Here is a 27,881-nt window from a genome sequence, read left to right as displayed (position 1 = left end):
GATTTTCCACAAAAGATAGAAGAGACAGGAGGCCTATAATTACTCTTCACTGAAGGTGGAATGTTTTGCATGTTAAATTATGCTGTCTGGGATATTTTTAAATTTCTCCGTTAAAATGCTTTCTTAGTTAACTGTGACATTCTGGAAGGACATAGAGGTGAGGTCACAAGTAAAAAAGACAGACAAGTCTTCTTCTCTGGGATTCATCAGACGTCCTCCAGGAGTCGACGTGAGTGTTAGGCGAATATCCTGTTGCTAAGTAGGCCTTGGCCCCTTCATAATTAAGAAAGGAATATTATGCAGAGTTGATGATCCAGGAACGTGGCTGGGGCTAGAGCTGAATTAGTTTGTATGACTCAGTACCCCAAACATGTCTTAGCTAGACCCATCCAAAAGAAAAAAAAAAAAAATACACACACACACATACACACATATACTGCTCTCGAGAGGCCACCCACATGCAGTGATGAATTTCCAAGACCCAAACTAACTGCCTTGGAATTCATTTAAAATGCTCTTTTTTGCTAAAACTTGGGATGTGTGAATTGGGCGTCACTCTGCTTCCCAGAGTTGTTGAGAGAGGAGGATATCCCCAAGGGCCAAGGATGCTCAGCCAAGTCTGGAAAAGGTCCAGGCTGGACAGTGAAATAAAAGCTATGTTATTCAGAGGAGGTTGCTGCTTAATCAGACTGGGATGGTCCCTAGAACACGGGAAGTACCCAAGATTTTTTGAGGTGCTGGGGAATTGAGAAGTACAAAGGCATCAAAGTGATAGAAAAGAGATAGAGAAAAGAAAATGTCCTGAGGCTATTCACAAAAAATAATAACAGATGATAATTATGACTTCAGTTATTTCAAAGACTGGTGATATTTGGATGCTGAGTTATACAGCTGAGGTTCAAGTCATGGTCGAATGTCCTGGACCCAGAAACTGAGATTAAGAGATATCGTCAGCACTGGGCAAAGGTCAAGAGCCAAAACATAGAAGAACAGCCAGGATTCTGTTACACGGAGCTCGCAGGAATGTGAAACCAGAAATGGAATGCAAATGATGAGGTCACTTCATTGCAAAGGATTGTCAGGGACTAAGTGTTCGCAGGGTGGCTATTAAGTCCCAATTTCCCAGGGATAATCCCATTTTATACCTATCATTTCAACTCAGTTTAGCATTGACTTTAGAATTTTCATTTTTAACCAAGGGTTATTATTAATATTTGCATTAAAATAAGTTGGGATGGATTTAAAAAACTATGTTATACTTGCAACCTCTATGAGGTTCTCATTTATTAATGTACGAGATTCAGAGGCACCAAACATGGTTCTCAATTTAACTTATGATTATGTCTGAAAAACAACAAATAATAACCCATCTCTCCTTTCCCAATTTTTCTTTCTTTCAGTTCCCCAAAGAAGATCCTGAGAAAATGATTCACGCATGAATATCTTATTTATTTGGAGTTAAAGGAAAACACAAATAGATGAGTACGGATGTGAACAAAGAATGGGAAAGCAGAAAATAAATGGTGCAGAATCAAGGCAACTACCTCTGAAGGTGACTGCAGTCTAATGAGCTGAGCAAACTCTGGGAGCCAATGTAAAAGGGTTGTGTAAAATGATTTTCCCATTTATGGTGAAAGGCAGTTGTGATAGTTATACACTGACTTCGATCAGTTATTGGTTGAGGGCTTCTTCCAAAGGACATTCATTCTCTAGCATTTATGACCTGCATTGAAGATAGTAAATTAAGCTTTGGTGATTAAAACCAAACCAAACCAAACCAAACCAAAACATCAGGGAAAGAAGTGCAAGGGAGTTCCCGTCATGGCGCAGTGGTTAATGAATCCGACTAGGAACCATGAGGTTGCGGGTTCGGTCCCTGCCCTAGCTCAGTGGGTTAACGATCCGGCATTGCCGTGAGCTGTGGTGTAGGTTGCAGACGCGGCTCGGATCCTGCGTTGCTGTGCCTCTGGTGTAGGCCAGAGGCTACAGCTCCGATTAGACCCCTAGCCTGGGAACCTCCATATGCCGCGGGAGCGGCCCAAGAAATAGCAACAACAACAACAAAAGACAAAAAAAAAAAAAAGAAGTGCAGGTAAGTGCTACTGTACCCCAAAGTGATAAAGGCAAAGGGTTATGAATTGGGCACCAGCAACATTTCATGTAGTCCTGCTCTGTACTACTCAAATCCTAATGACCTCAAATTATCACCTTCATACTGTTCTAGATTCTCCTTATCCTGGACCAGAACTTCTGCTATTCTGGGTTGTTTGACTGTAAGGATAACTAGACCTTCATCCCTGAGATGATTAATCTCCTGGTTTGACCTTTGACGGGCCAGGGTTTTTGCACTATACAAGCATGGTTTCCACAGGATATAAAAGCACCAATGTATATCCTAGTGAATCCCTTGACTTCCCGATGTTTCCCTCTCTGGCTCCCTTATGTAGATGCAACCTAGTATTCTTACGATAATCAGTGTCAGTTATCTGCCAGTATGGTAGCTCATTATTTTCTTGTTGAGCTATTGGCACAAGGAACCCAAAACAAAGTAGGAATTGTGATTTTTAGGGTTAGTGAAACTCTTACAGTGTCCCCTTGTAGAAGCAGTTACTCCCTGGAAACCAGAAACTTTAGACCAACAGACTCTAAAATTGTGGGGTCAGGGAGCACAAATTACCCAAGTGAGCCATTAGGAAAGATAGTGAGAGAGGCTGGGGCCCATACCTATAGGAAACCTATTGGTTTCCAGACTCATACCTATTAGGGTGCTCAGCACCATAAAATCATTCCATGTACATACCAGATCTTGAAAGACGGCACCCCAAACTCTGATGCCTTTAGGAGAAAATTCCAATATTCTCTCCATCTACCAGTTTTTGAGTCATATAGTTACTAATAGGCTCAGTGGATCTCATGGTCATATTCACTTGTATGTCTCTTGATCAACATCAAAATTTGACATGAAATAGTCAAATAGAGCATCCTTTAACCTTGTTTGCAAGTGATCTACAAATTAAGAATGTTTCTTTGTATTTTTGAAGAATTATAAAAAACAAAGAAAAGCATGTGGCAGAGACCACAGGTGGCCCAAAAGTTTAAAATATGTACTCTCTGTTTCTTTATAAATTTGCCAGCCTCTGAACTGGATCAGTAATTGTCAATTTTGGCAGGAAATATTCATTTATACTAAATGAAATCTCACATGGGGTCCAATCCAAATTAAAAAAAAAAAAAAAGAATAGGTAGAACAGCTCTGGTTGAAGAGCTGAGAGATTTTAGTGAATGGCTTAAAACCCTGTTCCCTCAGCTTCCATCTCACTCTCTTAATGCCTAAGTACCTCCTCAGAACATTTGGGCTCCACAGAATGTGGTTGAAAACACTGAGTTTAGAAGGTCTCTCAACTCTCCCAGTGTCAATATCCGGATATTGTTTTTTATATTGGCCAGTACTGCTAAAGAACACGCTGGCCTCCCAAGAGCTGAATTTTGTTCAGTAATATAGCTCGGTAATTATTAACATGTCCCGAGGGCACGAACAACCACAGAGCTCCAACGAAGTCACAAAACTGTTAGCAAAGCAATTAGATCTTTGCCCTCTTCTCCCAGGAGTTTCTACTAGCTTCCTGAAAGTGTCAATTTCACCCCTAAAATTTCACTCTTGCTAAAGTTGAAACCACCCCCAGATGGGATCACTAAACTTTTGTCAGAGGTATGGCTGTCTGACAAGGCTCAGGTTTGGGCTGGTCTTTTCAGTTTGGGAAGTTTGCTTTTTTAATACAAGAAATAAAGTTGTGCTTGTGCTTTTCTGAAGAATTTTAAAACACAGAAATCAGGTCAAATGGGCAATTATTCCTGGGCTGCGTAACATTTCATTCTTTGCCCAAACCAGAGACAAACATCAATTCCCCAGTTCATAGGGGCCCTCCTTTTTCATTCTAAGGGGATAAGTTGTGCAACCTCTGAGGGTTATACAAAGGTTTGGTTCAATCATCTTTCTGGCATATCCTTTGTAGAATACGCCTCTGAGGTAATGGCCTATATCTCAAAGCCATAATCTGCCCAATGAACCAAAGCCTCTTCTTTCCTGGAACCCAGAAGGGCATGGGGCGGAACTAATCCTCTTTTCCCATGCCTATTCCATATCCTGGAAATTCTAGTGCTCTCCCAAGTTCCCAAGGGACTGAGATTTTCATGATTATGTTTGGATCTGACTTCCTGCTTCTCCCAACTCTCATTCTGTACTCTGCCCCAGGGCATTGTCAAACACAATGAGGAACAGCCTGAAATTAGTGAAGTCAAACATGGATTTCTTTATTTCTCCTTTCAATTTTATTGACATGCTTTAATGTGTTTTGAAGCTCTACTTTGGGTGCATACATATGTAGGATTTTTATATTTTCTTGGAAATTGAACCCCTTATCATTATCTATTGTTTCTTCTTTTTCCTGACAGTATTCTTTGCTCTGATTTCTGTTTTCTTTGATGCTAATATATTCTCACTTTGTTTTGTTAGTATCTATATGGTATATCTTTTTCCAGCTCCTTATTTTCAATCTATTTGTCTTATGTTTAAATTGGGTTCCTTTTAGGCAGTACAGAGTTGGGTCTTATTTCTTATCTATTCTGAGAATACCTGTATTTTAATTGGTGTACTCTGACTACATTTAATATGACGTCAATATGGCTCGATTAAATCTACCATCTTGTTAGCTTTTTTCTATTTAGTACTTTTTTTTCTTTCTGCTTTTCTATTTTTATGGCTATTCTTGGGCTAATTGCACATTTTTTATAATTTGATTTTATCTTCTCTCTTGGCTTATTCGTTACACATTTTCACTTATATTTTTTGTGGTTACTCTAGGGTTACAGTACACAACTGTAATCAGCGTCTATCTTTGAATAATATGCTATTTCATGTGTAGTGCAAGGAGCAGAGAATATTCTAAATACCTTCATTTTGCTCTAATGATGTCATAATTTACTTTTGCGTTTACTATAAACACAATGCATTGAATCTATTTTTTCTTTAGACAAATTAATTTTAAGAGCAATTAACTATAAGAAGAAATCAATTTCATTTTATCTTTCTTCTATTTTCCAGGCCCTTCATTTCTTCCTCTTGATCCACGTTTCTGCCTCATATCATATATCTTCTGCCTACAGAACAACTTCTTTGACATTTTTTGTAGATTAAGTCTGCTGGTATTTGAATTAACCCAGTTTTTGTTTGGCTAAGTTTTTACTTGTACTATTTAGAGTCATAGTTTTGATAAGTCTGTTGTAATTCTTATCCTCTTTCATTTATATTATTAGCTATTTTCTATCTTTAGCTGTCTTCAAGATTTTATTTTTGTCTTTGAGTTCAGTGGTTTGAATAAGATATGAATGACCAGGTATATGTATGCATGTGTGTGTGCTTGGCTGTTTCTGAGTTTCGTGGACTTGGGGTTTGGTGTCTGTCATTAATTTTGGAGCAATCTAATTAGAAATGTTGAGCTTGGAGTTCCCGTCGTGGCGCAGTGGTTAACGAATCCGACTAGGAACCATGAGGTTGCAGGTGCGGTCCCTGCCCTTGCTCAGTGGGTTAATGATCCAGCGTTGCCATCCATGAGCTGTGGTGTAGGTTGCAGAAGCGGCTCGGATCCCGCATTGCTATGGCTCTGGCGTAGGCTGGTGGCTACGGCTCCGATTAGACCCCTAGCCTGGGAATCTCCATATACCGCGGGAGCGGCCTGAGAAATAGCAAAAAGACAAAAAAAAAAAAAAAAAAAAGAAAAGAAATGTTGAGCTTGATGGTTCTATGTTCACTCTGCACCACAAACTTCAGATTTCTCTAGCCATATCTTGTGTTTAGGGTGTGGGCTAGTTGCAACAGGGTTTATCTCAATGTCTGTTCTACCACTGGTTTGGGGTCTTCTTTTTGCCCCTTGCCTCAGAGGTCTCCACACTTACAATTCTCTTCCATCTCTCCCAGCAGTGTTCCTATTATTACTTGTTACTTAACACTAGTTAGCTTGGTAGTGGTCGGGGAGGGGTGTCTCTGTAGCTGTGATTAAGCCTCATTCTTTCAGCAGGCATTATATCCCAGGGTCTCCAAAATATGCTTCCTCCTTCTATAGCTATAGCCTGTTTCCCATATGACCCCTGACTTTCCCTCAGGTGTAGTTTTTTCCTTTCTATTCCCCTCCCCCAGCAGTGGTGGATTTTCACCAATGCCCTAAAGCATGTTTTTGTCCTTTTCCCCATAGAGTTAGGCTTTTGCTCTACAGTGAGGCAAGAGAGAAGGGTCTCAGTAGGGTTCTGTGACCCTCCTTCATTGGTCGTTCTACTCTTCCCATACATTTGTACCTTCAGGGACACTTTTATAGGGCTCTCACCAGTCTTTTATGAGAGCACCCTGTGGAGTTCATGGAGAAATGCACTGAAGAAACTGCAGAGTTCTCCAGTTTCTGCAGCTCTCCAGTGCATTTGCAATCTCCCCTTGGTGTCCAACTGCATCTTCCTTAGCTAAGTAAGTGATAGCATACCTCTATCACTGCTGACATCTGTCTCTCCTCATATTTGGGGGTCAGTTTGTTGCTCTGCCACCACTGTGCTCCTGTAGTGTCATGAAAAGTCATACAATTGTCTGTTTTTTAATTGAAATATTGAGAATGATTTCTTTTCAGCTTTCTATATCCTCCAGTAAAGAATAGGAACTCCAGTGCTTTTAATTCTTGTCTATAAGTTAATTATTTGAGGTATAAAATAATTCCCCGATTTTAAAATTAAGAAAATGGGTACAGAAAAACTCTGTGTTTTAGCATACTGGTAGGGAGTAGAGGATGTAAGGAAGCAGATGATAAAGCAGAAGCAGGTGATAAGGCTGAAGCAGGGTAGAAACTTACAAGTGTGTTGTGCCCAAACCAGTGCAGGTTTACTTAGTTGAGGAGAAATGATGACGATCAGGATGAGGAGGATAAGGATTAAGGGTAATGATATCAAATAAGTACAGAGGAATTAAAATATGTCTTCATTTCCTACTTTATATTCTTCACATTTTGCCTTTTTCTTCATTGAATAACAGCATCCAATGCCTCAAGGACAGAGTGCAAACTTTTTATTTTTTTTTTAGTTTTAATTTTTTGTCTTTTTAGGGCTGCACCTGTAGCATATGGAAGTTCCCAGGCTAGGGGTCAAAATGGAGCTGCAGCTGTTGGCCTAGGCCACAGCCACAGCAACAGCAGAATCCAAGGCATGTCTGCAGCCTATCTCACAGCTCAAGGCAACACCAGAACCTTAAACCAATGAGTAACGCCAGGAATCAAACCCACGTCCTCATGGATACTAGTTGTGTTCATTACCTCTGAGTCAGGATGGGAACTCACAAAATGCAAATTTGAAAATCATCATATTTTTGGACTTTGAGTCTTAAAACAAAGGGTAAGGGAACATTTTGCAGTAGACAGAACCAATTTTGTACATTCCTAAAATGGGATAAAATTAGCCTGGGCTGTGCTGACTCAGAGAAGCAGCTAGAGAACCTGAAATGCAAGTATTTAGAGAAATGGATCCTGTCTGTTGCATCCTTCATTCAAGCTTCCAAACTGACCTACAAGTGCACAAAAATGCCCAGTCCCTTGGTGGTTTCAAAACTGGCTCCTCCCTTTCTGAGTGGCATCTGGGAAAACAGTGAGGCCTCACAGCACTTCCATCCCCACATCCCAGCAAGACCCAGGAGAAGTAGAGTAGAAATGGCACAGTGCCTCTGGGTACATTGGGCTGAGGCACATTCCCAGAATTCTATACACCCCAGTGAGAAGCTAGAAACTGAAATAATTTCCTGTGCTCCCTAGGAAACCACAAAGGTAGGCTCTTACACAAATCCAGTGTCTTTCCTAAGTTCAGGAAGCAGCTGAATTTCTCCCGGGCCCCCCAGATGTGGCAAAGAAGCAGAATGGAATGTGGTCTTATGGTCTGGAATGACAGAGCAGTGACCTGCTTGATTTCATGACTGAAGTCCCTTCACAATTATAACCTTGGTGGATACAAGTATAAACTGTTAATTACCAAGAACTAATTAGATATCCCCAAATTCAATGCTAAGGTGTCCCACAAGTCCCTAGAAAGCAGATGCACCCTGAAAAAAAGGAGGTTGGATAGGGACTGACTTGACTTGATTTCTTTTTTATCAAGGGGTAAGATATGTACTTTGAAGAGAAATTAAATTGAGTCATATAAAAATAGACAAATTACAGTTCTTGTCTATTGATTCTGTTGATCAAGGTTTGTACCTGTTAAGCTTTTAATGGCATTATTTATTACATTTCACTATGTTCCAGGCATCTAGCTAAGAACATTAATCCTCTCAACAAACCTGAGAGATTCTTTTACCATCTTCATTTGAAGGACTTTGGTTTACTGAGATTAGCTTAGTTGCCCAAGGTTGCTAGTAAGTGGTAGGGCTGGAACTTAACATAGATTTTTATAACCACAATACCCAAGCTATTTTTTTGTCCTCCTTTTTTTAAAAATTGGAGTAAGTTAATCTAAACTATTGTGTTAGTTTTAAGTGTATAGTAAAGCGGTTCAGTTATACATTTATGTATATTTTACTGGTTCTTTTCCATTATAGGTTATTACAATATATTGAATATAGTTTCCTGTGCTATGCAGTAGATCCTTGTTGTTTATTTTATAGTAATGTGTATCTGTTAACACCGTACTCCTAGTTTATCCTTCCCCCTCCCTTGCTTTCCCCTTTGGTAACCAAGCATTTGTTTTCTATGACTGTGAGTCTATTTCTGTTTAGTAAATAAGTTTATTTGTATTTTTTATGTTCTAGATATAATTGATATCATGTAATATTTGTCTTTGCTTACTTGACTCAGTACACACACACACACACACACACCCAAAAATGGAATATTACTCAGCCATGAAAAGAATGAAAGGTTGCCATTTGCAGCAACATGGATGGACCTAGAGATTATCATACTGAATGAAGAAAACCTGTACTCTTAACCACCAAAACTTTAGAACTTAATAACTATTCAGGGTCAGAAATAGGTTTCCTTTTATTTTCTTTCTGAGCTAAAGAGTGTAAAAATGTATACAATAAGATACCGCATTCCCTTCTACAAAATTACGTCTAGCTTCTCAGGTCTGTTTAGTAATAAAATCATCACATCAAATAATAACTATTTTGGATAAAATTATAGTTATAAAAATGCCTTAGAGATGTTTATAATACTCATTATCCTTTGATAGAACAACTAAAAGGATTTTTTAGATAACTTAGCTCAGAAATTCTCTAGCTCAGTAGCATCAGCATCATCTGAGAAATGGATAGAAATGCAAATTCTCTGGCTGATCTCCAGACCTACTCAGTCATAAACTCTTAAAGCGGACCCATCAGTCTCTTTTAAGGAGAACTTCAGGTGATTCTGATGTACATAAAGTTTGAGAATCATTGTCCTAACTCAATATCATTCATAGAACATTTGAGATATAACATGCACCAGAATCTGTAAGTGTCAACAAGTGAACTTGAAAAGAATTTGTTGGGGCCTCTTTTGAGTTCCTGGACCCAATTTCAATGTGTAGAGAGGGTTCCCCTCACCAATAAGCAATTCTTGGGATATAAACCTGGTGTCCTACAATTCAAATCATTCTGACACTGCTTACCTGGAGATAGCATCAGATTCCATAGGTGAAGGGTTAGTTCCTTCAAGACTTCCCCAACCCCCATTTCAGATGCCAGTTGAAACTCCACGTGGTCACCTGTGCTTCTAACTGACCAGAGGTTCCCTTGATGCCAATCCTTGAGTTCGATTTATTTGCTAGACCTGCTCATAGAAATCAGAAACATTTTACTTACTATATTTATAAAAGGATACAACTCAGAAACAATCAGATGAAGAGCTGGAGTTCCTATCGTAGCTCACTGGTTAATGAATCTGACTAGGAACCATGAGGTTGTGGGTTCAATCTCTGGCCTTGCTCAGTGGGTTAAGGATCTGGTGTTGCCAGGAGCTATGGTGTAGCTCACAGACACGGCTCAGATCTGGTGTTGCTGTAGCTCTGATGTAGGCCAGCGGCTATAGCTCTGATTAGACCCCTAGCCTGGGAACCTCCATATGCTGCAGGAGCGGCCCTAGAAAAGGCAAAAAGACAAAAAAAAAAAAAAAAAAAAAAAAAAAAAGAGCTGCATGGAGAAAGACATCAGGAAAGGTCAGAGCTGTTGTGTTCTCTCCAAGCACCACTCTCCCCCATCTCCATGTGTTTGCCAACCTGAAGGATCTCCAAACCATGTCCTTTTTGAATTTTTATGGAGACTTCATTACATAGCCATAATTGATTAAATTATTGTTCCTTGGCAATTGATTCAACCTCTAGCCCCTCTCCGTTTGCTGGAAATTTGGGGGCTGTGACTGAAATTTCCAACCCTCTAATCATACTGTTGTTTCCCCTGGCAACCAGCCCCCATCCTTACTTGGGGTCCAAAAGTCACCTCATTAACTCAATAAAAGACACCTTTATCCTCTCAACACTTAGAAAATTCCAAGGGTTTCAGGAGCTCTGTGCCAGAAACTGGGACGGAGACCAAATACAGAGGGTCCCAATTTATGATTTTCCAACTTTAAGATGGTGCGAATCAACATGCATTTGGTAGAAATCATACTTTGAATTTTGAAATTTGAGCCTTTTCTGGGACAGCAATACACAGAACAATACCCTCTCCTGAGGCCGGGCCTGGCAACAGCCCCAGCTCCTACCATAAGATCACTACAGTAAACAACAGCTACACTGACAACCACTCTGTTTTTCACTTTCAACACAGTATTCAATAAATTACATGAGATATTCAACACTTTATTATAAAATAGTCTTTGTGTTAGATGATATTGCCCAAGTGTAGGCTAGTGGAAGTGTTCTGAGCATGTTTAAGATAGGCTAGGCTAAGCTATAATGTTCTATAAGTTAAGTAATTAAATATACTTTTGATGTAAGATATTTTCAACTTAGGATGAGTTTATTGGTACATAACCCCCTCGTAAATCAAGGAAGATCTGTATATGTTATTATAAATCACAACAGCATAGAGCCAGATCATAAAGGGGGTTGGAGGTGGGAAGCTTTTAAGTGCTAAAAAGCATCATTTGATTGGCATTTTATAATTCATTATAAATATACTTTTCCATTCATCCACCCACCAAATATTTATTAAGCACCTATAAGGTGTGAGTCTCTCAGCTCCAAACTTGAGATCATCTTTCTATCAATAAGTTTGCGTAAATAAGAATCACAGGGAGTTCCCGTGGTGGCACAGTGGTTAATGAATCTGACTAGGAACCATGAGGTTGCGGGTTCGGTACCTGCCCTTGCTCAGTGGGTTAAAGATCTGGTGTTGCCGTGAGCTGTGGTGTAGATTGCAGACGCGGCTCGATCCCAGGTTGCTGTGGCTCTGGCATAGGCCGGCAGCTACAGCTCTGATTAGACCCCTAGCCTGGGAACCTCCATATGCCGTGGCAGCAGCCCAAAGAAATAGCAAAAAGACAAAAAAAAAAAAAAAAAAAAAAAAAAAAAAAAAAAAGAATCACAGCATGGGAGACTAATAAAAAAGCTATTGTGATAGGTTGGTGGGTGATGACAGGAGCTTGAAGGGCATGGCAGTGGGGGAGTGGACTGACCAGAAGATACTTGGACTATTACATGCATTTCCTAAAGCTTTTGTTTGTATCCAGTTTGGTATGAGAAGGTGGCATAAGGCCAAAATGACCTCTAGAATACCAATTTAGGCAAATGGGCGGTGTGTGGTGATTCCATTAGCTAGATCAGCAATACCAAAGGAGAAACCCATAGAGTGGTGAGGTGATCGAATACTATGTGATATGGGAGTTTCATTAACCCAGTTGCAATAGCATGATCCCTGATGGTGCAGAAGATAACTAAAGTCATTGAAAATATATTTTTTTAATCTTTTGTCTTTTTAAGGCCACACCTGCCGCATATGGAGGTTCCCAGGCTAGGGGTCCTCTCAGAGCTGAAGTCTCTGGCCTACACCCACAGCCATAGCAATGCATGATCCCAGCCATGTCTGCGACCTATACCACAGCTCATGGCAACGTCAGATCCCTAACCCACTGAGCAGGGCCGGGGATTGAACTCTCCTCCTCATGGATGCTAGTTGAGTTCACTGGCCGCTGAGCCATGATGGGAACTCCCGAAAATATGTTTAATGTCTAGAAAAAAATTACCATTACATTGACTCTTTCGGGCATTTACTCACTGCTTTTATTTTGATGAGCAACTCAGAATCAATCTAATTTGGAGAGTCCCTATAGCTGAATTCCCAAAGAAACACCTATAAACAAGCATTTATATACCTAATCTTTCTGCCATCTATTCTCGTTGTCTCCATTTCTGAGGGTCTACAATTTGGCAGGGATTCTCTCCACCCTAATTGTTCCTTTTTCCATTGGCTTCATCTTGACAGGCTCTATGACTAAACCATGAGCATTTCTATGTATCAATAAAACTTGCTGTTAAGGAACTATAGAATCTTCTTTTTGAAATGTAGGTCACCATGCCCTTTTATAGGCATTTTGTAAGCTTCTTTTTTAATCAAGCCTAAATAAAATTAACAAGTGAACAAAACCTTTATGCTCACTGGACTGTAGCCTCTTTTCTCATCCTTTGGCTTTTTAACATACATTTCTTTTCGGTTTTTATTCACACCCAGAGGTCTGTGTCTTACTGACTCAGATATATCATTATCACAATTTTTTTCTTACTAAGCAGCAGAGTGCAGACCTCAAGGCACCAATTATCCTTCTATCCCTAACTTTATTTTTACTGTACTTGTCGTCCCTCGGCTAGAGTAAAATCAACAGTTAAAGGTCTGCCCTTCACTTTCGCTCAGATCTATGGGTTGTTCTAAGTTTAAAGGCCAATTTTTGCTGCCTCATTATTTTGGGGGAAGCTACCAATACTATTGAATAGAACATCCATCTGAAAAACACCGGTTTCTCATATTTTTTCTTGTTTTTAAAAGAAATGTTATTTTCTGAGAATAATATTGATACATACTTATAGGAGAAAATCTGCAAAATGAAGGAAAGCATAAAGGAAAATATCAAGATTGCCCATAACCTCACCACAAAGGAAAACAACTACATTTCATTGGATTTTCTTCCTGAATTTCTTCTAAAGTATGTATTTTTACAGTTAAGACCTCTTTATTTCCTGCATTTTATATAACACTGTATTTTTGAATATCACTTAAAATTCTTTTTCAACATTATTTTTAATAGCCAAAAAATTATCCATCATATGAATATGTCAAATTCTAGCTTAACATTTCCCAGGTTTCTAGTCACCTCATTTTCAGGGTTTTGAGTGTTACAAATAATGCTGCAGTAAAATCTTGGCTCATGAAGCTTTGTCAACCTTTTGGATGGGAAAGTACAGATCCCCAAGTATGGATCTCTGAGAAGAAGGAAATAAACTTTTTAAAACATAGAGCACTTTCTGTCCCTTTTATTCCATGCATTTTTACTAAGTTGAGCTCTTACTACACAAATACACCTCTTTTGCTTTTTTCTTCATTTGATATCACATTTATTTTACTTACAAGTTCCCCAAATGTTGTACTTTCCACTTTTAATGCAATTTTTATCAAAATCCATGTGAATAAATTGGGTTGCATTCTTATTATTTTCATAAGATAAAAATATCAGAGGTAGAATAATTTAGTGAAAGGGCCTGAATATGAATATATATACTTGTATATATATGTGTGTGTGTGTGTTTGTGTGTGTATGTGTGTGTGTGTATTCTCATTATTATTTTTACATTCTATAATCAGTAAAGAAATTAGACATTTTTTCATGAGATTTTGGTCTATTCTTTCCTCGTCTGATTTTACTTTTGCTTTAAGATATTGTTCCTGGTTGTCAGAACACAGAACAGCCACATTATTTTTAACTCTATAGTTTATTTTTGGTAGAGCTATACCAGAGTTGATTTAACCATGCATCTACAGGTTGAAATCTATATATGTATATGCACTTTTTTACATTCTGGATTATGACACCTGCCTATATGTATGTTTTTTGTGGCTTGTTTTTCTACACTGATTTGTAAGAGTTGTCTCTCTCGCACATTCACATAGTTCTTACTCTGTTCCTTTTTTTTTAAAGTATTTGTTTACGATATATTTCATTGCAAAAAAGTTTATTTTTGGGTCTCTCAGTTTTTCCATTTAAGGCTTTTAGTTTTGAATCATGCTTGACAAAATTTCTGCTTTTCAAGATTATATAACTATTCTCCTGAATTTTACTCTAGCGCATTTCTAGATCTAATATTTATATATTTGGAACATATATCTGCACATACAAAAAATAGAGACCTAATTTTCTTTTTCTTTCTTTCTTTCTTTCTTTCTTTCTTTCTTTCTTTCTTTCTTTCTTTCTTTCTTTCTTTCTTTCTTTCTTTCTTCCTTCCTTCCTTCCTTCCTTCCTTTCTTTCTTTCTTGCCTTTTTGGGGCCACACCAGCAGCATGAGGAAGTTCCCAGGCTAGGGGTCGAATCAGAACTGTAGCCACTGGCCTACACCACAGCCACAGCAATGCCAGACCTGAGCGTTGTCTGCGACCTATACCACAGCTCACACTAACACGGGATCCTTAACTCACTGAGCGAGGCCAGGGATCAAATCTGCATCTTCATGGTTGCTAGTCAGATTTGTTTCTGCTGAGCCACAACAGGAACTCCGATATCTAACTTTATTTTCCTCCAAATATGCATTTATCCCCAAATAATTCATTGAATAATATATTCTTTCTTCACTATTTTTATGTCCGTATTTGCACATACACTTGGACTTTTTACTGGGCTGTCTTTTCTTATCCACTACTCTATTTGTCTATTCTACATATTTCTTTAAACCACAGAAGCTGTATAGTCTTTCAAAATAAATCTGATTGGGCAAGTCTTTTTTTGTTTTCTAATTTAGGACCCCATCTGGGGCATATGGAGGTTCCCAGGCTAGTGGTAGAATCGGAGCTACAGTTGCCAGCCTATGCCACAGCCACAGCAACTCCAGATCTAAGCCATGTCTGCGATCTACACACAGCTCATGGCAACTCCAGATCCTTAACCCACTGAACAAGACCAGGGATCAGACCTGCATTCTCATGGATTTTAGTCAGGTTCGTTAACTGCTGAGCCATGAAGGGAACTCCTGACTGGCCAAGTCTTGATGCAAACATCTTCTGTCTCAAAATGTTTTGCCTAGATGCATCAATGAATGCCAAAATCAGCAAGCAAATTTTAAGTGGAAATAGGATATTTGCATAGTTTCAAAGTATTTTCCTACAAATATTTAATAATTACAGGAGGAAAATAATAAATTTATAGTGGAAAATCCTGGCAGTGGCTCTTACCCAAGGGATCAAATTTCACATCACCAATAATACATGTCAGCATCACACACCTTAATAAGACACACAAACAACAAATCACCTCTGAAGCATCCTTCCCACTGAAGCATTACCTCAACCTAATCATCAAAAACATCAGACAAACGCAGGGTAATGAACATTCTAGAGAATAACTAACCAGCTGTCCACAAAACTGTCAAGGTCACAAAGGATAAGGAGAAACTGAGGAACTGTCATGTATTGGAGGAAACTAAAAGCACAATACAACTAAATGCAATGTGGGATCCTGAAACTATAAAAGGACATTAGTGGAAAACCTGAATACATTCTGAAAATTTGTTAATAATATTACAGCAAGGTTATGGTTAGTTTTGGAGATAATCAGTAAAGAGAAAACTGGATGATGAGGGCTATATAGGAATGCTACTATTTTTTGCAATTCTTTTGTAAGTTTAAAATTATCTCAAAATGAAAAAAAAAAAATTTGCGTTCTCGCCTACTTTACTGGCTGTATTTTTTCCAGTGAAATTTTACTCTCCCTTTTTGAGCTCCCCTCCCACTGACACAAAGTAAAAACATAGGCCTTGATATTCTCACTGAGACTTGTTGAATGTGTATGCTAATTTAGGAACATTTGGCATCTTTACAGTGTTTAAGCTTCTATTCAGAAGATGTATACATGGCTCCCTTTATTCAGATTTTATTTTATGTTCCTCAGTTAAATTGTCATCTTCATAAAACTATTGTATGATTCTTTTTATTTATGTAAATTTTGCTGTAATTTTTATTAAGTTGAATAACAATGGCGAGTGTAGGTATTTTTATATTACTTCTGAATTTAATGAGAATTCTTATAGCATTCAACCACTAAATAATGTATTTTTTTCTGATAATGAGACATTATCTTCTATAATAGATTTCTTTCTATTTTTATTTTACTTAGAATTTTAATAGGAATTAATACCAATTTTATTTTTAAAATTCAGCCTCTATTGGATAGATCACAGGCTTTATTTTTCTCTTTTTTTCTTAATGTAATGAAGTGTGGGACCAAATTTTCTAAGGCTCTGCCAACCTTGCACCTCTGGGATAAAGTATCGTTAATCAACTTAATCACAGTGAAAATGATATTTTTAATGCCCTGAACCTAGTCAGAACCCAGATGGGGACTTGAACCCACAGTTTTACATTAGAATCACTCACCCTGTGTCTGGACTTACTGAGGTTCAGATTCTTTATGCCTCTATGCAGAAGGAATTCAGCAAGAGACAAAGTGATAGGCCAAGAAGTAGATTTATTAAGGTAGGACGCTTAGAGAGATGCAAGCGGGCAGGCAAGGAGGCTCTGTCTTGAGGATTTGGTGGGCTACAGTTTTTTTCATGCAAGGGGAGTGGGCATGGGAAATGACTGCCTCTTCCTCTTTCTTAGATCTCCTCCTTGGTATAGGTCCTGGTTCTTATTCAAATCAGCAGGCCGACCTCAAACTCCTGCACTTGGTCTGAATCTGAATTCATGCCTCACCTCATCCCCCAGCCAATGACCTAAGGCATATCTTGTGCCTCCACTAGTCATGCAAGCCTGTCTTTTTGTTTTGTTTTGTTTTTGTTTTTGTTTTTTGTATTTTTGTCTTTTTCCAGGGCCACATATGGAGGTTCCCAGGCTAGGGGTCTAATTGGAGCTGTGGCTGCCAGCCTACACCTCAGCTACAGCAACGTGGGATCCAAGCTGCGTCTTCGACCTACACCACAGCTCAGGGCAATGCTGGATCCTTAACCCACTAAGTGAGGCCAAGGATCCAACCTGCAACCTCATGGTTCCTAGTCGGATTTGTTAACCACTGAGCCACGACTGGAACTCCAAGCCTGGCTTGTTCTGATGCCTCTCTTGAGCAGTTATTAACTTTCAGTGATCTCCCAAAGTCCCCTAAGTTTCCTTCTCTATCTATGGTCCCTTATTGGGACTTCTACAACTGCCTGTGCCTACTCCATCCCTATCAACAGTATACTGTTCTTTTCACATTTTATTTAGGATCTGGGGAACTTCATTCTGTGTGATAGATATGCGTTAATGCTTGATTTAAAAGACTTGCTCTTGAATAAGACTATCAGTTTCTTGAGGGCAGGAATAACATTTTTAGCAAGTAGACTCTAAACATATATTTTGTTAAGTATTGGAGAGTCTTCCAGTTAATACACAACATGGGAACTGGGGGTATTTGCTTGGTTATTGAATGGAAGTTTGTTCCAGTGACTTTCTCACTTCCCATATTCTTCAAGTATTTATCGATTCTCTCTTTCAGAGGTCTCAGACTCAGTCCATAAAATAAATGTCTTGTCAATGTGTTCCATGGCCACATGGTGTTTCGGAAATGTTTGATTTAACTGATAACATTTAAGAATAATAACATTTTACATATAAATCTAGATTTTCAGTTTCTCTTGAAAAATTGTAGACGTGGAATGTTCGATAACTGGACTCCTTTTACTGAAGAAATGACAATCCAGCTGAAAAACCTAAGTATCATGCACTCTTAGTCATACCAGTCAGTGGTTTACAGAATAGGGAGATTATCGTGGACAGGAGAGACAAGACAATATTTCATAGAGGAGGTCAAATATGTAACCAGCAATGAGCATGAGTATATCATTATGAATAAAAATAACTACTTTGTTATACAGCTGAAAAAAGTAACACACTTTAGGCTAGCTACAAAGAAGACATTTGCTGGTTTATAAAATTTGGGATTAAATGTCCTTCAATGTATTGAATAATAGTGGAAAGATTAAGTTAGTCTTGATATGGGCTTTAAATATATTTTTTTTTGGTTTTTTTTTTTTTTTTTTTTTTTTGCTATTTCTTGGGCCGCTCCCACGGCATATGGAGGTTCCCAGGCTAGGGATCTAATCAGAGCTGTAGCCGCCAGCCTACACCAGAGCCACAGCAACGCGGGATCCAAGCCCCATCTGCAACCCACACCACAGCTCATAGCAACGCCGGATCATTAACCCACTGAGCAAGAGCAGGGATCAAACCCGTGACCTCATGGTTCCTAGTCGGATTCGTTAACCACTGCGCCATGACGGGAACTCCTGGGCTTTAAATGTTTTAAACCACAGGATATCCAAATGGTTGGTTGACTCTCATTCTCATTCAGTTCTACCCATAAAGGCATACAAGAGTAAGACTGGAAAGGGCTTTTGAGCTCATTTATCTGATTCTTTCCTATTTTATAGATGAGGAAACTGAGATTGGTGGAGTGACTTAAGTCCACACAGTTTGGCTGTGATAGAAAAATACTAGCGATTTTATTGCCAACAGGTCATTGTCCATTTCAGTGACATCATCACTGCTCTTCAAGTAGATTTCTAAAGTTCTTTCCATTCTAAGATGTGGAAGGAGAAAACCAACCAAAATTGCTAGCTCAGGCCTTCGTTAAAATCTTCAACATGAGAACAACCCAAGACAACTGTTTCACAGAATATGAATGGCTTGAAGAGATTATAGGGAACTCAAGGAAGGCCAGTGAGTATTCATTTCTGTTCCAAGAATGTTTCACTGAAGGAACTGGGATTGTCTTCGTCTTGGGACAAGACGAAGGGTCGGCAAGGCTAGGACTAAAATTTAGTAGTCCCTGTGGGTCAATTTGGGTTTGGTGAGGGAAGAGCTAGGTGGAAATGTTCAGTCCTTCAGTATTTTTTACAATGATAAGAAGCATTCAGAACTGTATTATATTATGTAGCTATTTAATTATGTTCTCTTCCCCTGACTAGAACGTGCATCCGCTAGGGCAGAATATGTTCACTTCCTAGGACTGCTGCAACAAATTACCACAAAATTGTGTCTTAAAGCAACAGAAACTTTTCCTACTTGTTCTGGAAGTCAGAAGCCTAAATCAAGGAGTCAGCAGGGTTGATTCCTTCCAGAGGCTCTAGGGGAGAATCTGGTCCATGGTGGCTGCCGGCAGCCCTTGGGATCCTGGTTTGCACACACATCACTCCATCTTCACAATGCTCTCTTCTCCCTGTGTGATTGTGTGTCTCTTTCCATTTCTTATGAAGACACTCTCATTGGATTTAGAGACCACCCTAATCTAGGATGACCTTATCTTGATCCTTACCTTAATTCCAACTACAAGGATGCTAGTTCCAAAGAAGTTTATCTTCTGAAGTCCTGGATGGACATGAACTTTTGACAGCATGTTATTCAACCAAAGAAAGAGGGGTTTTTACTTTCTTAACCATAATTGTCTCAGTGCCTAGGAGTCTGGCAAATATTTACTAAATGTTGAAAACTCTTAATTGGAGATAGGTATTGTCTACTCCCTATATGTTCTATTTATGGATCTCCTTGTATGACCTGCATCTCTCATTCATGTCATCTGCTGCACCTTGGAGGCTATGAACTTAGGATTTCTGTTCATCTGGTTTAATGTACTGCTTACTTTCTCCCAATAAAATAGAGGGAAAGGATGAAGGGTGGTAGAAAGGGGAAGAGTACATTTGACAACACAGGAGGGACAGTGTGAACCATAACCATCCAGCCTGGAATCAGATCTTGACTCTGTCACTAACTCCTGGTAGGTCTCACCCATCTCAGTTTCTCCATCTGTAAACGGAGATAATAACAGCACTTTAGCTGTGAGGATTAAATAAGTCGATACACATCAAGTGCATAGTCTAAAACTATCAGTAAACTGCTATGAAAATATTAGTTATTATCTAAATGTTTCAGGGCCTAAGGTCACACGTTCTTAACATAAAATCCAATAGATTTTGTTTTATTTTGTTTCTTTTTATGGCAGCACCTGCAGAATATAGAAGTTCCAGGGCTAGGGGGTGAGTTGGAGCTGAAGCTGCTGGCCTACACCACAGCCACACCAACACCAGATCTGAGCCACCTCTGTGACCTACACAGTAGCTCGTGGCAATGCTGGATCCTTAACCCACTGAGTGAGGCCAAAGATTGAACCCATATCCTCATGGGTACATTCTTAACTGGCTGAGCCACAATACGAAGTCCAGATTTTGTTTTCTTATTAGACTTTGAGATAATCTCACTGCTTCAAATATATTCACTTACACTTTAAATGAGCACTAACATGCTTCCTTATAATCACCTCCAAATAAGAAAGGGATTTTCTTTTTAAGCTAAATATTTAATCAAATTACAATCGCATTTTAATTAAGAAAAGGTTTTCATATAAAGAAACCAAAGAGTGAATTGTTTGGATGATGTATTTATATTTCCTTTTGAGATTTTCTCCTTTAAAATTTTCAGTGTCTATCTCACTTTTTATTTTTCCATCTCATTCCCAAATTGTCAATTATTAACCTTAGAAGCAACTTGATAGAGACTAAAAGGAAGGAAAAGAAAATAATTATTTGAGTACCAGGCATTCTGTTTAACAGTTTGCTAACATGTTTCATTTAATGCTTATAAAATGAATATAATTTCTTTCACTTTGCAATTGAATAATGTACATAAAGTTGCTCTGAGATGGAACTTGCTCAAAGTTATCCAAGTATTATGTGATGAAGATATAGTTTGCCTGTCTCTAAAATCTCCTATATTCATAATATAGTGCAATGTCCAGTGGTTATGATATAGTGCTATGGGCATAATTACTTACACACGTGCACGCACCCTATGGATTCACCCTAGTATTTTGTTCAATTCAAATGCAACTTCTGTTACTAAGCTGATTTCAACCAGTTGTCTTATATTTAGAGAAAAGAAAGCATAAGAAAGGTTAGAATGCTGGCTCAAGTAACACTTACTTTGCAAAAAAGATAATGCCCATTTGAGTTTAACACTTTTTCTCAAAGCAAAATTAAGCTAGGTTCTATGTTCCAAAGGCCTTATCACATAAGCAGATTAATTTTAATAGGGCACATTGGCACATGTTGTTGTTATTATGTAAGCATGTTTTGAGTTGCCACTTTAAAAGAAAACAATCTAATTCTCTTCTCCCTAACCTTCCTTTTAATTTTCTCCATGCTAGAAACAAATGAGGTAATATTGAATATATGCAGGAATGAGAAAGAGTAAGAATCCTAGAAAGACCTTTTTAACCTTCCAATTAGAAGAACTAAACTATGGAACCAAAAACGAGCAAACAATATAATTAATATAAAGACTAACAAGCAATGGGATAGCTGTCTGTAAATTAGGTCATGTGTCAAAGTTGCTTATATTCATTTTCTGACGCCTGCCAAAGAAGATAAACTAGTTGAGCTTTACTGAGACTCAGAGTTCTTATTAACTGTATATGTGTATTTGTACTTAAGGGAAATACATATTTAGTGAAGATGACTCTAACAATAAACCACCAATGTCCTGTCACTGAAGGGCCTGTTAGAAATTTCCCAAAAGGGGAGCAAATACTCTGTGAAGGTTATTCAAGGCTAAAAAAGCCTCTGAGACTTCTTCCCACTCTAAGATTCTCTAATTCACACATCATTGGGCATGTAGTCATCAATGCCAGTGTTTAAATTATCACTCCATTTTCACCATCAGCCAGTTGCCTGTAGTGATTTGGTCCCTTCGCCATTAAACCTCTAGATCAAGGACCTGAAAACTACAGTCCGTGCTCCCAATCTGGTCAGGCACTTACTTTGGTACAACCTACCAACCAAGAATGTGGGTTTAAAAATTTTCAAATAGAAAGAAATCAAAAGAAGGAGACAATTTTGTGGTATGTGAGAGTTGTGTGAAATCAACATTCAGTATCCATAAATAAAATTTCATTGGAATATAGCCATGCTCATTTGCTTATGTATTATCTGTGACTATTTTCATGTTACAACAGAAGGGTCAAATATTGGTGATAGGTACTGTATCAAAAGTTGAAAAAAATTATTATCTTTCCCTGAACCAAAAATATTTGCTAACTCCTGCTTTAGAAAGTCATCTTCTGAGAGCAGGCATGTAATCTTTGTTGTTTATCTCTGTAGCCCTAATATTTGGCGTAGAGGGCCTTCAATGTTTGGTCGTTGAGTGAATAAATGAATGTAGGAAGATCATCTTCAGAATTTATGAAAACTCATTTAAATTTGCCTATAAACAATTTCTTCTTCTAGAGACCAAGAGAGATTTATATCCTTGCTCCCAAACAAAGCAGAGGTATATCATATGGGAACGAAAGACTGGAGCTAATATTGAGGTTTTATGGACCTGTATGTCATAATACCTACCTTCTATTCTGATTGGTCTGGACCATATCTCCCCAGTCATTAACAAGTGCAGAAATCACCCCTGGACACAGTACAGGTCATTACCTTAAAAACTTATGACTTATTCAGACCTTGCTGAATTCCTAAAATAACCTTAAGAAACTTTGTCTTTTCTTGTCTTAATCAGTTGGCAAATTTAACGCTCCTTGGAGGAATAATTGTGGGGCATTATTCTTTCCTTTCAACATAAAAAGAAAGCAAGCTCAGCAATTCAATGACATTTGCTGCAGGTTATATGAATGTCAACACCTTGCTCCTCCCTCCACACAAAGAGAACATTAATAAGTTCAGTCACATTTAAAAAAGAAGATCTGCCAAATGTTTCACCCACAGCATATTTGGAAGCCAATTTTAAAAAGTTAAAGGTGCTTACACTGATTCTCATCCCCCCTCCCACATTTTTAAAAACCATTAGCCACAGAGTACTAATTATCCAGCTAGCACTTCTTGCAGCAAAGGATTTCCAAGTTGCCTCCCCACTTTGAAGCTGTCAGAAGAAAGGCTAAAGTCTTGCACTTCTTCCTACAGCTTTGTGCTCTAATTAAAGCAGTAAATACGGTTCCTCCAAGGGAGAAGTAGACATGGAGGAAAGATCTCTTCTGATCCATTAGTCCTGCAGTGTAGTTGTAGGATTTAAATTCTAATTGACATAAGACAGTGGAAGAACCTGTACACACAGGAAAAAAAGAGGAAAAAGGCAGCTGGCGGGAAAAGAGGGAGCAGAAGAGCCCTAGTCCCAAGGCCAGAACAGGAAGTGGAAGGGGTGTCATCTGAGGGGCACAGACAGTTGCCTCATGTGTTTTCCCACTGGTTGTCAGTTAGAACCAGTCTGATAGAATTGAGAAATAGAGCAATCGCAACGTTCATTGAGTCACAATTTAGCCTATGAAATTTTTACCAACCAGGCCTTCTTAATCAATAGAAATTGATAAGTGGCCTGACAAGAAATTTAGGCAAGGCTTAATTTGAACCCCCTGCTGCAGCGGGGTGGAGGGGGGAGTAAAAATAACTAACCCCAAGGGGGAGGTAAGCTGGTTCCTTATAAGTGGTGAGGATAGGGGTGGACCAAGGGGTCAGGCTAGAGGGGTGGATTAGACCGTTTGCCCACCTCTGTGGTGGTGTTGTCTTCAGGGTGCATGTGTAGCATCCTTTTGTTCCTGGCTCTTCAGAAGTGGCAGTTGGGATGCATTTGGTTTGGTTTGGTTTGGTTTGGTTTGGTTTGGTTTGGTTTGGTTTTGGTCTTTTGTATCTTGTCCATAACTTGCTCCAGCTGCAGGTGCATGCAGTTATTTTTAGACCCTTATAGTTTCTTTGTATTTTGCTGCTTAAGAAGAATTTTGTTCAGGTGCAAGCACTGCAGCAAAAGGTCCCAGGTCCCAGCCTGTCTCAGAATGAGCCACATAATTTTATTCATTCATGTGTTTGTTTCATAATTGGCTTATTTTAATTTTGAAGAAGAAGAAAACTTGGTTAAATTTCTTGTGAAGTTATTACATGATCATTATAATAATTTATCCATGGAGAATAGTACAAAGAAAAAAGTTCCCATGTGACCGTACATCTTCCACCAAGAAATAGCCATTATTATTAGGGAAATGCCATTTTAGACATCATTTTTAATATATACAGAGAATAACAAATAGATCTGAAGCTTTATAAGAATAGGAACATGTTGTGTTATTTTTTGCATAAAAGCTTTCACTTAATTTAACTTGATTTTAAAGAAAGGGGAAAAGTACAAAGTGATCTTATTTCTTATTTTTCCCCAAACATCTCTGCCAGGCTGATGAAAGATGTTGTGAAAACTATTAAGTAGTTGGAGTCATTACGTCTTTGATTTTTAAAAATAAATTTCAATTTTTACCCTATTAATCTACTCTATCAAAGGACAATCTCATGCCTTCTCCTACCTCCTCTGCTTCTTTAATTTCTAAAGTAATTTTTATCTTTATCATTTTTTATTATATTTTGTCACTGCATAGTCTGTTCTATAAATATAATTTCCATAATTCCTCATATTAGTTTTAGTTTTAAAAGAATTCAGTATATACCACTAATATTTTTGCTATGGTTTCTTTAGTTCTGATTTAATTTTTTTGCTTCATGCTTTTTATTAGCAGAATTTGTTGTCAAGTGTATGTGTGTTTTTGTGATAAGAATGGCTACTGGTTGCTAAAATGCTTCATGTTTGAGTATATCTAATCGTTGTCTTTATAATTGAAATGAATCTTGGGGAGTTCCCACTGTTGTGCAGCGGAAATGAATCTGACTACTATACATGAGGATGAGGGTTTGATCCCTGGCCTTGCTCAGTGGGATAAAAGATCCTTCGTTGCAGCGAGCTATGGTGTAGGTTATAGATGTGGCTCAGATCTGTCAGTTGCTATGGCTGTGATATAGGCCGGCAGTATTAGCTCTGATTCTAAATGTAGCCTGAGAATTTCCATATGCCCTGCCTGTGGCCCCAAAAAAGCCAAAAAAAAATAAAAATAAATAAAAAAGGGAAAGACATGAATTTTGGCTTGATTCATTTTTCTTGAACACACCCTCAGAAACTTTATAGAAGACTTTTACAACTGCATGCTGCCATGGGAAAGAGTAACGTCAATCTGATTCCACTTCTTGGCCCCTGTAGATGTTTGAGTTTGTGATACTTGACTTTGGTCCAGGTCCTTCTTTAAAAAAAAAATATTAAAGCCAAATAATTTTCTATATTTATATCCTCACCAAAAGGATATAAAATACTTAATCTATGCCATTCTGATAAATAAAGAAAATAATTTAACATTATTGGTTTAATTTGCATGTTGATTCCTAGAGTGGGTTGAACATCTTTTAGATGTTTAATTAGTTTGGGAATAATTGATAACTGACTATTGATTTTTACAAAATTTAGCAGAGGCTTGTCTAGTCATCAAAACATAGATTGCATATGCAAAGTAATATAATAATAATGTAACTCGATCAATTTAATGGAGCCACTGTGTGAAGACTAGGTGCCATGTTAATCTGACAAGACGATGCCAAGCCTTGCAGGGTGATTTTGGGTTTTGCTTATAGTAATAATATGTAGGATAATGGTATTCCAAAATTGGGAGAAATGAAGGATTCAGTGGATTTTAAACAGCCAAATTCTTTTTTAAACAAAAAAGTTTTAATATAACCAAAACTAATAAATAAGCCAAAGTGGAAATACTCTAAGTAAAGTGAAATAGGCCAAGGGGAGGATTGAATTCTGCCTGTTTTCCTCTTTCTGATTCCCGTGTGACTTGGAAAACCACAAGATCCTGATGTCTCACAATTTGAAAACCAACCAAGGTGGCATGATAATTTTATACCCGGAACCTGTCCTCTGCTTAGAATACAGAGCAAGGATAGATAAATCATTCAGAACATGTTCTCTAGCCACAGTGGAATGAAGCAAAAAATTAAAAACAAACATCACTAGAATATTCTGACTCTTTCAAAAATAAGCAGTAAGTGTCTAAATAATTCAAATGTCAAAGAAGAAATAACAAATATTAGAAAGCATTCTGAACTGAATAATGATGAAAGTACAGTCATCCAACTGTGTGAAATACAGCTAAAGCTCGGCTAAGGGTGAAATTTACCATCAAAATGCATATATTTGAGTATATGACAGGCCAAAATCAATTACCTAAATATTCAAAAAACTGAAGAAAAAAAAATTAACCCCAAGAAAGTGAAGGAAATCATAAAAATGTGAAGAAATTAATAAAATAGAAAATAAATTTGTTAATATAAAATAAAAAACAAAAATAGCTCTTAGAAGAGACTAGGAAAATTAATTGAATTTTAGCAGAGCTGATCAAAAAAGAGAGATTGGAAAAAAATCTAATATCCAGATATTAAAATGAGGACATCACTACAGGTATTGCAGTTATTAACAGATAATAAAGGGATATTATTAACAATTTTATGTGAATACATTTGAAAATTTTGTGAAATTGACACATTTTTACAAGTTCCCTAGTTGCCAAACTGAAACAAGAAAAAATACTAGAATTAATCCCACATGTATAAATAAATTGAATTTAAATCCTTTCCACTATATAATCTCAAGGCCTAGAAGGCTTTACTGGTGAATTCTAACATTTTAAGAAGGAGTAACAGCAATTTCTTACACTCTCCTATAGAGATTAGGAGAAGAAAAGTATGTGAGGGTGTGGTGAACGGGGAAATTCCTTTTTCAATTTATTTACCAAATATTTAATAATTTGATATTAAAATTTGGTAAGAGTACTACCAAAAAAAAAAAAGGAGGGATTTAAAAGCCAACATTTCTAATCAAGACAGGTGTAATAATCTGTACCTAAATACTAACTACTTGAATTCAGTGATATATAAAAGGACATTATAGTACAATCAACTAGGAGTAATCTAAGGATGCAAGTGTATTAGTTATATATTGTGACAATAATAATGTATAACAAATGACCCTAGAATTCAATGGCTCAAAGCAATAACCATTTGTTGAGCTTACAAATCTGCAAGTGTGCTTTGTACTTCTGGTCTTGGCTGGCTTTCTCAAATATCTCCAAAAATTGCTGGTGGGAGTGTAGACTGGTAAAAAGACTAAAAAAAAAGCTATTTAAATTATCTACTTAATGCTCAACACAAGAATATCCTATGAGTTAGCACTTCCACATTTGTCTGTATCAGAACAAAATGCGTATATATGCTTTCGAAAAAAGTACAAGATTATTCATAGCAATACCATCTGCAATAGCTACAACATATATATTATCAAAATGCCCATTAGATGTAGAATGAATATATAAATTGTGAAATTCATACAGGAGAATTCTATTTAACAATAAAAGAATTGCTATAAACAACAACAATACCTTTTTTTTTTAATCTTTTTGCCTTTTCTACGGCTGCTCCCATAGCATATGGAGGTTTCCAGGCTAGGGGTCTAATTGGAGCTGTAGCCGCTGACCTATGCCAGAGCCACAGCAATGCAGGATCTGAGCCGCGTCTGCAATCTACACCACAGCTCACTGGCAACGCTGGATCCTTAACCCACTGAGCAAGGCCAGGGATCGAACCCACAACCTCATGGTTCCTAGTCAGATTTGTTAACCACTGAGCCACGTCGGGAACTCCAACAATACCTATTTTTGAACAAAGGAAGCCAGACCTCCCCTCCCCCCCAAAAAAGAGCAAAATAAAAAAGTATCATCTCACTTATATTAAGTTCA

The sequence above is a fragment of the Sus scrofa genome, chromosome 12 (genome assembly GCF_000003025.6).
Source record: "Sus scrofa isolate TJ Tabasco breed Duroc chromosome 12, Sscrofa11.1, whole genome shotgun sequence".
Classification (NCBI taxonomy): domain Eukaryota; kingdom Metazoa; phylum Chordata; class Mammalia; order Artiodactyla; family Suidae; genus Sus; species Sus scrofa.
The sequence above is the reverse complement of the archived record's forward strand: the minus strand, read 5'-3'. Positions refer to the sequence as shown.